The sequence below is a fragment of the Belonocnema kinseyi genome, chromosome 5 (genome assembly GCF_010883055.1).
Source record: "Belonocnema kinseyi isolate 2016_QV_RU_SX_M_011 chromosome 5, B_treatae_v1, whole genome shotgun sequence".
NCBI classification, from domain to species: Eukaryota; Metazoa; Arthropoda; class Insecta; order Hymenoptera; family Cynipidae; genus Belonocnema; species Belonocnema kinseyi.
Window position 1 is genome coordinate 148,071,066 of NC_046661.1, and position 10,345 is coordinate 148,081,410.

Sequence of the window (10,345 nt, forward strand, 5' to 3'; positions counted from 1 at the left end):
CAGTTTCTCTCTGACCCATCTCGACTCTTCCAAGACCCTCCAGTTACTGTCGAACACCCACCCAAATCAGAGGAGGTCGAAGTATTTTGGAGAGAAGTCTACAAGGTTCAGAATAGACTGGACGAAAGCTCAGAAAATATAAATAGCTTCAAGGAGTTATGTGTTGCCCCCATAACACCTGATAAAGAATGCCCACCCATCACTACCGAGGAGGTGAAAAAGTATTAAGAGAGATGAAGAACTATTCCGCACCGGGACCAGATTGTATCAAAACCTTCTGGTGGAAGAAGTTTTCTTCAACCCATCAGCATTTGGCCCGTATTTTCACTTCATATTTGAAGTTGGAAGAGCCGATTCCAGAGTGGTTGGTGGCAGGGCGCACAATACTCCTGCCGAAAATAGGCAACTTAGCTTACCGCGATTTCGCTGGAAGCGGGTGCAATTTTTCAGATTAGCACCCGCTCCCGGCGAAGTCCTGCGGTTGTCCTTATGACAAATTTTTAATTATATATATATTTATCAATTGTCGAGAATGGGAAGTGCCGCATATACTAGAACTTTATATTCTTGACAATTGTTTCTGTTGCTCACTCGAGGCCTGACATGGTTCTTCTTGACTTTGAGAAGCGAACCATGTTCGTTATCGAATTTTCGGCACCAGCTGACAAAAACATCATAGCCAAGGAGAATGAAAAGAAAGAGAGGTATCGAGACCTTATAAGGGAGTTGCAACGATTGTACCCGGAATATTCGGTTAAACTAATCGTCCTTATCATCGGCGCTCTTGGAGGTGCCAAGCTTTCACTTGCTAATGGCCTAAAAAGCATCCCTGCGTGTCAACACTATGCTAAAACACTTGCGGGAAAAATGCAGAAAGCGGTAGTCCTTGGGTCGCTCCGTGTTCTTAGGATGCACGAGACTTTTGCTGGATCGTCGTATTGATTCCTTTACAGAATGTAACCACCTACCTGACGGTCGTGAGACGTAGTTGTGGCTAAAATTTTACCGCGATTTCGCTGGGAGCTGGTGCAATTTTCCAGATTAGCACCCGCTCCCGGCGAAATCCTGCGGTTGTCCTTATGACAAATTTTTAATTATATATATATGAAATATTTTTATAATATTTTGTAATAGTTCAGAAATAATTTTAATCTTTGAGAAATCATTGAAGTCTTTGTAAAATCTTTTAAATCTATCCTAAATCTTTACGAAATGTTTTAAAACTTTGTGTTTCAGTTTGGTTTTTCATAAAATTAAGAAATTTTGTAAATTTGGCAACGATCCTTACAGAAAGATTTATACAAAATGTAGTTTTCTGTTGTTGTCAATGCTTAGAAAATATAGACATTTTGTCAATTTTTACAAAACTTTATGATCTCGACTCTTATTTCTTGTTTCTCAGTTGTTTATTTATTTATATAAAAATAAACAGGCATCTGCTTGGCTATTTTTACGGAAAAAGAGTACGATTAGGTAGTTTTAAGCTCAAAAGCGCCACGTGAAGAAATACGCATGTATGAAGTCGAAGAAATAACTCCGCTTTTTTGGAACGAAATTCAAATTGTTGTTCGTAATTTTCGAAATGTTGAAAATTATTTACAAAATAAATCACAATTTCGCGAATAAAGAACGTTTTATGCGTGCTTTGTTAAAGTGTGTGCTGGCGATCGCGAAATTGGCTAGGCCAAATACGTGGAAAATACCATTAATGGCAATATTCTGCGCCCTCTACCACTGTCAGAAGAACTGCAGAATTCTGCTCGTGTTGGTGCACATATATGCATATGCCCTCTTCCCTACATGTATTGAATGCTAAAATAATTTAACAAAAAAGGAAGCATAAAGACAAAATGAACTAAATGTGAAATTAATGATAATTAGCATGCTGCTTCTCATTCCTTGTTTCTCATTAACTTCATTTTGCCTTTCTTTTTTTCTCAATAACTTCACTTTGCCTTTTTTTGTGAAAAGAAATGAATACACGAAGATGTAATAGGTAAATTTGAATTTTTTTTAAGAAGGTTAAGGCTATGTTTGAAGTCGGTTTAAAAAAATTTTTTTAATGTTTTCATTCAATTTCTTTTGTGAAAAATTATGTAAAGTAGTACACGGATAACGAATACAAAATTTCCGTACAAATTGGACGAATTCGGAATCGCTGTTATCGTGCCTACACGATACTGCTAATCGTAAAAATAATTTTTCTGACTCAAGGGGTCTCAAAACGTGTAGATTTAATGAAAACTTGAATTGTCAAATTTTACATAAAACCTATACATTCTCATTATTATGAGGACGTAAAAATTGTGATCAATTGCAACTTATTATGTCTATTTTCCATGAATTTAATTTGTTTCTGTTCAATGTAATTTTTCACATTTTAAACTAAAAAGACGCGTTCCAGCATAAAGTAATTACGAGAAAATTTGGAGATTTAATTTAGGAGAAAAATATTTTTAAGTAAAATATTATTATAGCTGGTGTCCTTTTTCCAAAAAGCTTTTTTTTTATTTTTGATATATTTCTGTAACAAGAGCTTGTAACAAATTTGTAGATATTTCTTGGTTGAATAACTTTTGTGTTTTTCGTCTCTTGTGTCGTTTTTTCAATAAATTAAATTTTTTGTTCCTAATCTTATGTTTTACGATTTCAAATAAATCTGCACGTTCAACCGAAAATTATCAATAACAAATCTATGGATCCATTTTGTGTGAACAACCTTTGTTTCTTGATTTTTTTTCGTATCATGAGTCGTTTTTTCAAAAACCTAATTTTTTATTTCTAATGGTATTCTTCTCGATTGAAAAAAATTCGAAATGTCCTTTTTAAAAATTATTAATAACAAATATGTAGATCATTCTCGGGTAAACAACTTTTGTCTATAGATATTTTTTCGTACCTTAGGTTGCTTTTCAACAAATTTAATTTTTTATTTTCAATATTACTTTTTCCGACTTCGACTTTTCTAAAAAATGCAAAAAATTACTATAGTAACATTTTAAGGCTGCCGAAAAGAAACCTTTTTTTTGACTTTATTTTATATCGGGCATTGTTTGGCTATAAATGTTAATTTTCGATTTTTACAGGATTTTGAAAATACTGTAACTCGGGTCATTTTAATTTTGTGAAAAAAAGTCGTGAGGATAAATTGTTCGTGTTTCTGAGTACTATAGAAAACCGTTCAAAGAATTTTCAAATTACGAAAGAAAATGATCTCAAAATTTTTGTTGTGCGATCTACATTTGAATTCTCGACTTTTCGAAGAATTCAAAAAATGCTACGATAAAATTTCAAGGCTTTCCAAAAGAAACATTTTTTTCTCTTCATTTTCTTTCATATCGTGCGTTGTTTGGCATAAAATATCAATTGGGGGGGGGGATTAAAATACTATAATTTTGGTCATTTTAATGTTATCAAAAAAAGTCATAAGGATAAATTGTTGAACGCTCATTTTCTTTATTTTCTCGAACGTTTCACTTAAGCTCCAAGTTTTTGTCCAATAAATTGTTCCTCAAACGTTTGACCTTATGAGTAAGGATCGAATAGAGGAATTATCTCCAGGTCATGAACGATTTACGTATCACATGAAAAAAATATGTTTAATAATTATTTTAAAAACTGTTTATGGCCGATTGGGTTAATGAACCTCCGTCACAAACTGAGGAATTTATATTAAAGCCAGCATCCAGGGAAGCACTAATTATTTCTTTTAAGCAAAATAATAATTGGTCCGTTGTAGTCACTCCATGGAAAAAGTAAAAACTCACTGGTATTGTGTTCGCAGTGTCTATTGACCTTAGCATGAAGACGAGGGCATGATCCGCTTTTTTCGGTTCGGTTACTTCCCCAATCTTCGAAACCAACTATTTCGTCCAAGGTTTCATCGTAATGGAGTCCCATTGCAAGAAACATTCCATCCCACATTACGATGGAGGCTCTATCTTTGTCGGACTTAAAATTGCTTGCAGCCTCTCTCAGTCTCCTTCTTGTTTCTTCAGTGACACCAGTATCGAACTTTATCTACTTTAAGGCCATGTGACGAGAGGGTCACGTGACCAAACCTGGTCTTCGATTTTTCTTTCCCAACTTACGTCTAAACGAAATGAGGTATCGCTCTGAAAGTTTGGGAAATGAAAGAGGAGGTAATAAAGTCCATGTCTCTGCTTTGTTCCGGTGGAAATTTTGAGAACATTTTTTTTTAAGAAAATACCAGTGGAAGTTTTCTTTCCCAACTTACGTCCACACGGAATGAGATATCGTGTTAAAAATTTGGCACGATACATAGAAGGCATGCAAGAATTTGTCTCTGGTCCTAAATAATTAGAATAGTGAAAAAAGTTGTTTTTTTTCATTTCTATTTTGGAGAGATACCGACCGTGCTGTCGTCAAACCCTGCAAGCAATTTGCAATGTTGTTAATGGGCTAGTTATGAGGTTTATATTTATCAAAGTGGGAAAAAACAACAAAAATCGCTCACGAACATTATTTACCAATAATGAAAAAACTAATGTTTGCACTTGAAATGAAAATAAACATATTTGGTCTGACATACGTATCAGCCTGGTATCAGCTGTGTCAAAGCAGCACTAGCGCAGCGAGTTGACAACTTCGAACTTCTAGGGTCTGTGGGTAAAACAGATTGCATGATTACCGTAAGAGGAAGTTAAAAGTCAAACTTCTGCTGTAAAACCTAAATGTGTCCGTCGATAATCATTACTTGCATAAATAAACTTTTTTCTTCCTCCAATTCTTTGCAAGGCCACAAACGATCCTTTAATATTTATTAACATTTCCCGAAAAAAATTTCCGCGTTATTTAAACTTTTATTTTTAAATATGGGTGAAAAATATTGATCTTAAGGCTGACTTGATCAGCTGTTACACTCATCACATGGCCTTAAAAGCGTTTTCAACAGTGAAGGACTGGGAAGTGATAAAAAGGAACGTAGGTACCTGTAGCACTTGGCAAATCGCTTAAATATTAAGAGAGCAATTATGTTCTGCTTCTCACTATACCTTCTGCCAGTAGGATCTTTGCCGCTGTTAACCATTATCACATCTATAAACTGTTTTTGAACGTGTGACAATTTGTCGTAGATTTTCTGAAATTTCTTCGATTGAAGGCGATAACGAACATCTTTTTCACGTAGCTTAAGAGAAATTATCAAAATACAACATTACCATAACTGTATACCCAAATAAGACACGAAAGACTTTTGCGAAATATGTAACGTTATGTGTAACTTATGACATAAACCGGGATAGCCCCGCGCACAATATTCAGTTTCGTACAGCAATCAAGCATAATAAAATTCCTTTGACATATTGGCAAAAAATATATAGTAAAGTAATGTGAAGTGCAATTTTTGCCAAATGAATTATCCACCTAAAGTAGTAGACTCATGTAAAAATAGTGATAAAAAAGAGTAATAACATATTAATGTAGAAAATATTTGGAAGAAATATATGTACAACTTAAGGGCTTTTTCATACGATAGTCAGTCGAAATGTGTAATTGTTTGTGATTTAAAAAATCTCAAAATATACAATTATTAGCTAATCAGTTAATGACTATTTGTATGAGTAGGAACTTTTTGAATTATAAAATTCTTTTCAATTTTTAATAAAATCATAGATAATTTCGGATTTTATAGGAATTACTAATCGTACAATTCTCCGAATTCTTTTTTTTTAATAATAAATAGGTAGAAGAAATAACATGTGTTTGGTAGAAAAAAATATCTTTTGGTTATTTAAATTAGGATTTAACTGCTATTAATGTTTCACCCTTATAAAACTGACAACTGAAAAAAAACTTAAATTCTATTAATAAAAGAATAAAGTTTAAAACAAGCGAGCTGTGATTAACAAATCGTTAAGGTGGTATTTTTGTAGCAATATTTTCAAGGAACAATTTTCTTTTCTTAACATTTTTTCATATCTGCATTACTTTTCAAGAAAATTGGGATTTTTTTTTAAATTCAAAATAGATTTCTTTAAAAACGGCCAGGAAAAATATTTTGTTTTTCATCGGAACTGTATGAGTAATTAACATGATACAAAACTTGTTTTATTCAAAGAAAAATACAAACTTCTTTGCTTATAATTAAGAATAGCATAAAATGAAATCAGTTCACAAATAATAATTGCGAATTTCTTTATCATTTTAGGCATGTTAAAATAAAGTTGATTATAGACACTTTCAAATAAGAAGAAACTAAAACGGCCAGGTAACGCGTTACTTTGGACTGATAACGGGTCAAATACTGATCAAGATAATTAAGCAAACTCGAAATATTAGGCAAATCGATTTCTGTAGCGCTTTCATTAAGCATGATAATCTGCTCATTCTGTTCCGGCAAATTTTAGCGTCGGGATGGCATCATTTCGCATCCTCACAGAACCACTTTGATTGGCAAAAAAGTATTTTTCCTGAAAGTGATTCCGACACACCAACAAACATTCGCCGGTTATGGTTTCATAGGCTGAATTCTGCAACTTAGCATTTACAGTGGCCGCCACCCACTGTAGGCCTATTAATCACCGCCCTGAAAACCTATGTCTTATTGCCTTTTATCTTTGTTTTTTGACACCACAGTCACTCACTCTACAAGTATTTTGATACATTTTAATAAAGTTTTGCGTTTCACGCGAAATGATAACAAGTCTAACATTCTCGCGCACGCGCTTTTTGCACCGCCGGTATGGGAAGTTGGTAGATCTATTCTTGGTTTTGATCACTTGCGCCCATAGTTCACTTGGTGTTCTAGGAATAATGAAGTAGGGAGTAACTTAACTTCTTCCTTTTATTGTACAGTTACATGTCCAAGCCGAATCGGCAGTTGAATACATAAAATTGCATGTGAGTTTTTACAAAAACATGGTCCGTTGCCAAACACTTGAATGATTGCAAAAATAACTTATTATATAATGTCGTGACGCGCGCTTATTATAAAATTTCGCCTTTGCTAGCTAGTTAAGTTAGAATAAATGAAAATTATATTACATTATATATGTTACAAAGAGTTAGTCTCAACAAATTACGGCAAAATTCCTGTCCTAAACAGTCAATAATTTATAAATTTTTACAAGGAACAATTTTAGAAATAGCTCAGTAGGTCTTTATACGTCCAAAGTTACTTTTTTATTACGCGCGGAAGTCCTAGGAGGCGGGACAATATTGCTCGCCTTTCCTAAATAGTTAGGATCATTGAGCGTTTCGACGTCATCACGGATGAAATGCGCTGGCTTTATGTTTTCGACAGACACCTGACGAGGTGAGCCATTTACATACGTCGATTTCGTGAATCTGTTGTGACGTTCTGTTTAATATTTTGCACTGATGTCGGTGATCTAAATTTCCGGTGAAATCTTGAAACCCAGTTGTTGAAAAACGCTCTGATTATGAATGAGGCTTCGATGTCAAAAGTGGAATGGCTTCGGGCCATCGTGAAAAGCGGTCTATCATAGTAAGGCAGTATTAATAACCGTCGCTAACGGGAAGCAGACCTATAATGTCGATTTGGACGTGTTTAAATCTGCCATCCGGAGCAGGGCAGTGGTCATGAATGAGCTGGTTGTGACGCGACACTTTGAACTGTTGGCAAGATAAATAACGTTTGCACCAAATCGAAACGTCGCGACGCTTACCATGCCAGACATAACGTTTGCCGATAACGCGATGTCTTACCTTGGACGCAAGGTGAGATAGGTGAGGTAGTGCCTCCGTGAGATTACAATACAGTGAGGTGTGATCAGGACCCCACTGGATTTCCTTGAAGTTAAGAGAGCACTCTGGATCAAGAATCAGCTTTTTTAGTTCCTCATCCGCTGTTTGAGCTTTTTCGAGTTCAGCTAAGCTAAATTCGGTTTAAAGACGAATATTCTCTACGCGAGACAATGGAACTGCGACAAGGTTCTCCGGGCCTGGAAGATAGGCGATATTGGTGGTGAACGAAATAAAGGAAACCTGTCTCTGTTGACGAAGAGATGCTTTCTCAGCTTGTTGCTTAAACATATGTACAAGTGGTTTGTGATCGGTAATTATTATGAAGTGCTGACCTTCAAGGAACATTTGAAGGTTCGAATAGCTTCATAAATAGCCGTCAATTCCCGGCCGTACGCACTGTAAATCAGTCTGTTACGAGCCGTGTCTCTACGTTGTGAGATGGATGCACCGGTCGCTTGCTATTTTTTCGAGAATAACGAAGATACTCTTTGAGTAAGGCATGTGCCTCAGCGGTATAAGAAATGGAACGGCAATAATAGTTCACCATACCTGAAAACCTTCGTAATTCGAGCACAGTTCTTGGTTTTGGAAGTTCAACGATCCTACGCACTTTCGAGGACATTCGAGAAGAACCATCAGAGCTGATAGAGTGGCTCAGTAACTCCAATTCGGGTTTACCAAATTGACACTTTGCTAAATTATTGCGTGAGGAAAAATGCTCAAGACGCTTGAAGACGACACGAAGATGATGCTCATGCTCTTCCATGAAAAAGATAGCGAGGAGGATGTTCTCTATATAAACGAACGCGAAATCGAGGTCTCTTAATGCACGGTTGATATACCGTTCAAACATTTGAATAGCGTTTCGAAAGCCAAAGGTCATCGGTTTTTACTCAAAGAGACCAAACGGAGCAATTATAGCAGACTTTTCTATATCTTCTAGCGCAATTCGAATTTGGTGGTATACTTGATGTAGATCAAGTTTAATAAAAACATTTTTTTCACGAAGGATGGTCGTGAAGACAAAAATGTGCAGGACCGGATATTTGTCTGACACGGTATCGGAATTTAGCCGACCATAATCGCCACAGACTCTCCATTATCCCTATTTCTTTTCAAATAGGTGCATTGACGAAGCCCAAGGGCTGCTGGATGGTTGACAAATGCCACTGCTAAACAAACTTTGGATTATTTTTTTGGTGGCGGCCAATTTGTCTGGAAGCAATCGGCAGGCCCGTTGAGGTGACGATGACCCACATGTTGAAATATGATGTTTTAGATCATCCACGAGAGGATCAGTAACTGGTGCGTTTGATGCCCATTCCGGGAACTCCGATAGAATGCTTAAGAACCGATTAGTCCTATCGAGGAGGCTTAGCCCAAAAACTGTTGTGCGTTGTAAAAATCTGCGAATGCTTAAACCAGTTGTTGTATCAACAAGGCATGATTGGTGTAAGTGTGGCACCAGTTAAAAGTATGCTAAAAAATTGCCCCCTATGATTAGGTGAGGTACTGACGCCACGAAAAATTCCAATTCATAACCCTTCGAAGATTTAAATCGATCCTGACGCGTCTTGTTCCAAAGGTGTCGACCTCGGTGTCGTCCGCCTGAAAAGTCGACTGACTCTGGGAATTATTCTCGCCCGGAATAATAATAAATGCCCACGAAAAGAGACAAAGAGGAAAGTTGTAAATAGTGAAGAAAATACAAAAAATTTCTTTTAAACTGTTGATAGTTGAGGTAATCTCCAGGCAATTCCTCGTAGCTCCCAGTTGAGGCCGTAAATAGCGAACAATAAATAAGGCTTCAAAAAATAGCGGGTTTCATTAGTAATGGCGCGTTGATAGAAATTACAAAAGCTGCGAGAAAAATCTAGATAGTATCTAGACAGTATCTTTCAGACAGGAAACTCACTCAAACTTAATTGGCGTTTATCCGGCCGGATGTGGACTTTCGACCCTTGTCCTCGACCTGCCGCTCGAACTCATTGCTTACTTCCGATGGAAGGAGCAAAGTGACCTCGCAAAGTGACCTCGCTCACGATAGGCTATTGGGCAATAAAATCGAGTGAAATTAGAAATGCGATTAGTTCAGCGTTAAGAGTAGGGATATGCCCCTCCCAAAATGATGCTTATAAAAATAGGTGCAGATCGGCTCTGCCTGTAATACAGTGTGCTAAGAATACTTGTGCGCGGTTAAGAGGAATTATTAGTTTACATAACTTTGCTGATTAACTTAACAGATTAAATATTCAGAACAATGTCCAATCCGGATCCAGAATTATTCGATCTCATCGAAGCATTTTCTGATAATCAATTTGAGTCGTTTCAAATCTGCCACGTCTATCGCGAATTTCATTACATTATAATTATCGTTTAAGCACGTGATGGTATCGAAGATTATATTTATGACCAAGAAATTGCAACTGACTATTTCTGAATTAAATAAATTTCATTTATTAAACATAATTATGTGTTTAGTGATTTTTATTTTAAACCCGACCTATTCTCGCGGCTAGTGGTTTCAACCATTCAACGCCAGGGCGTACCAGAATACAGTCGGCGAATGAGATGGCTGGAATGACTGCGAAATTTGGCACGAAATTCAAATTGATAG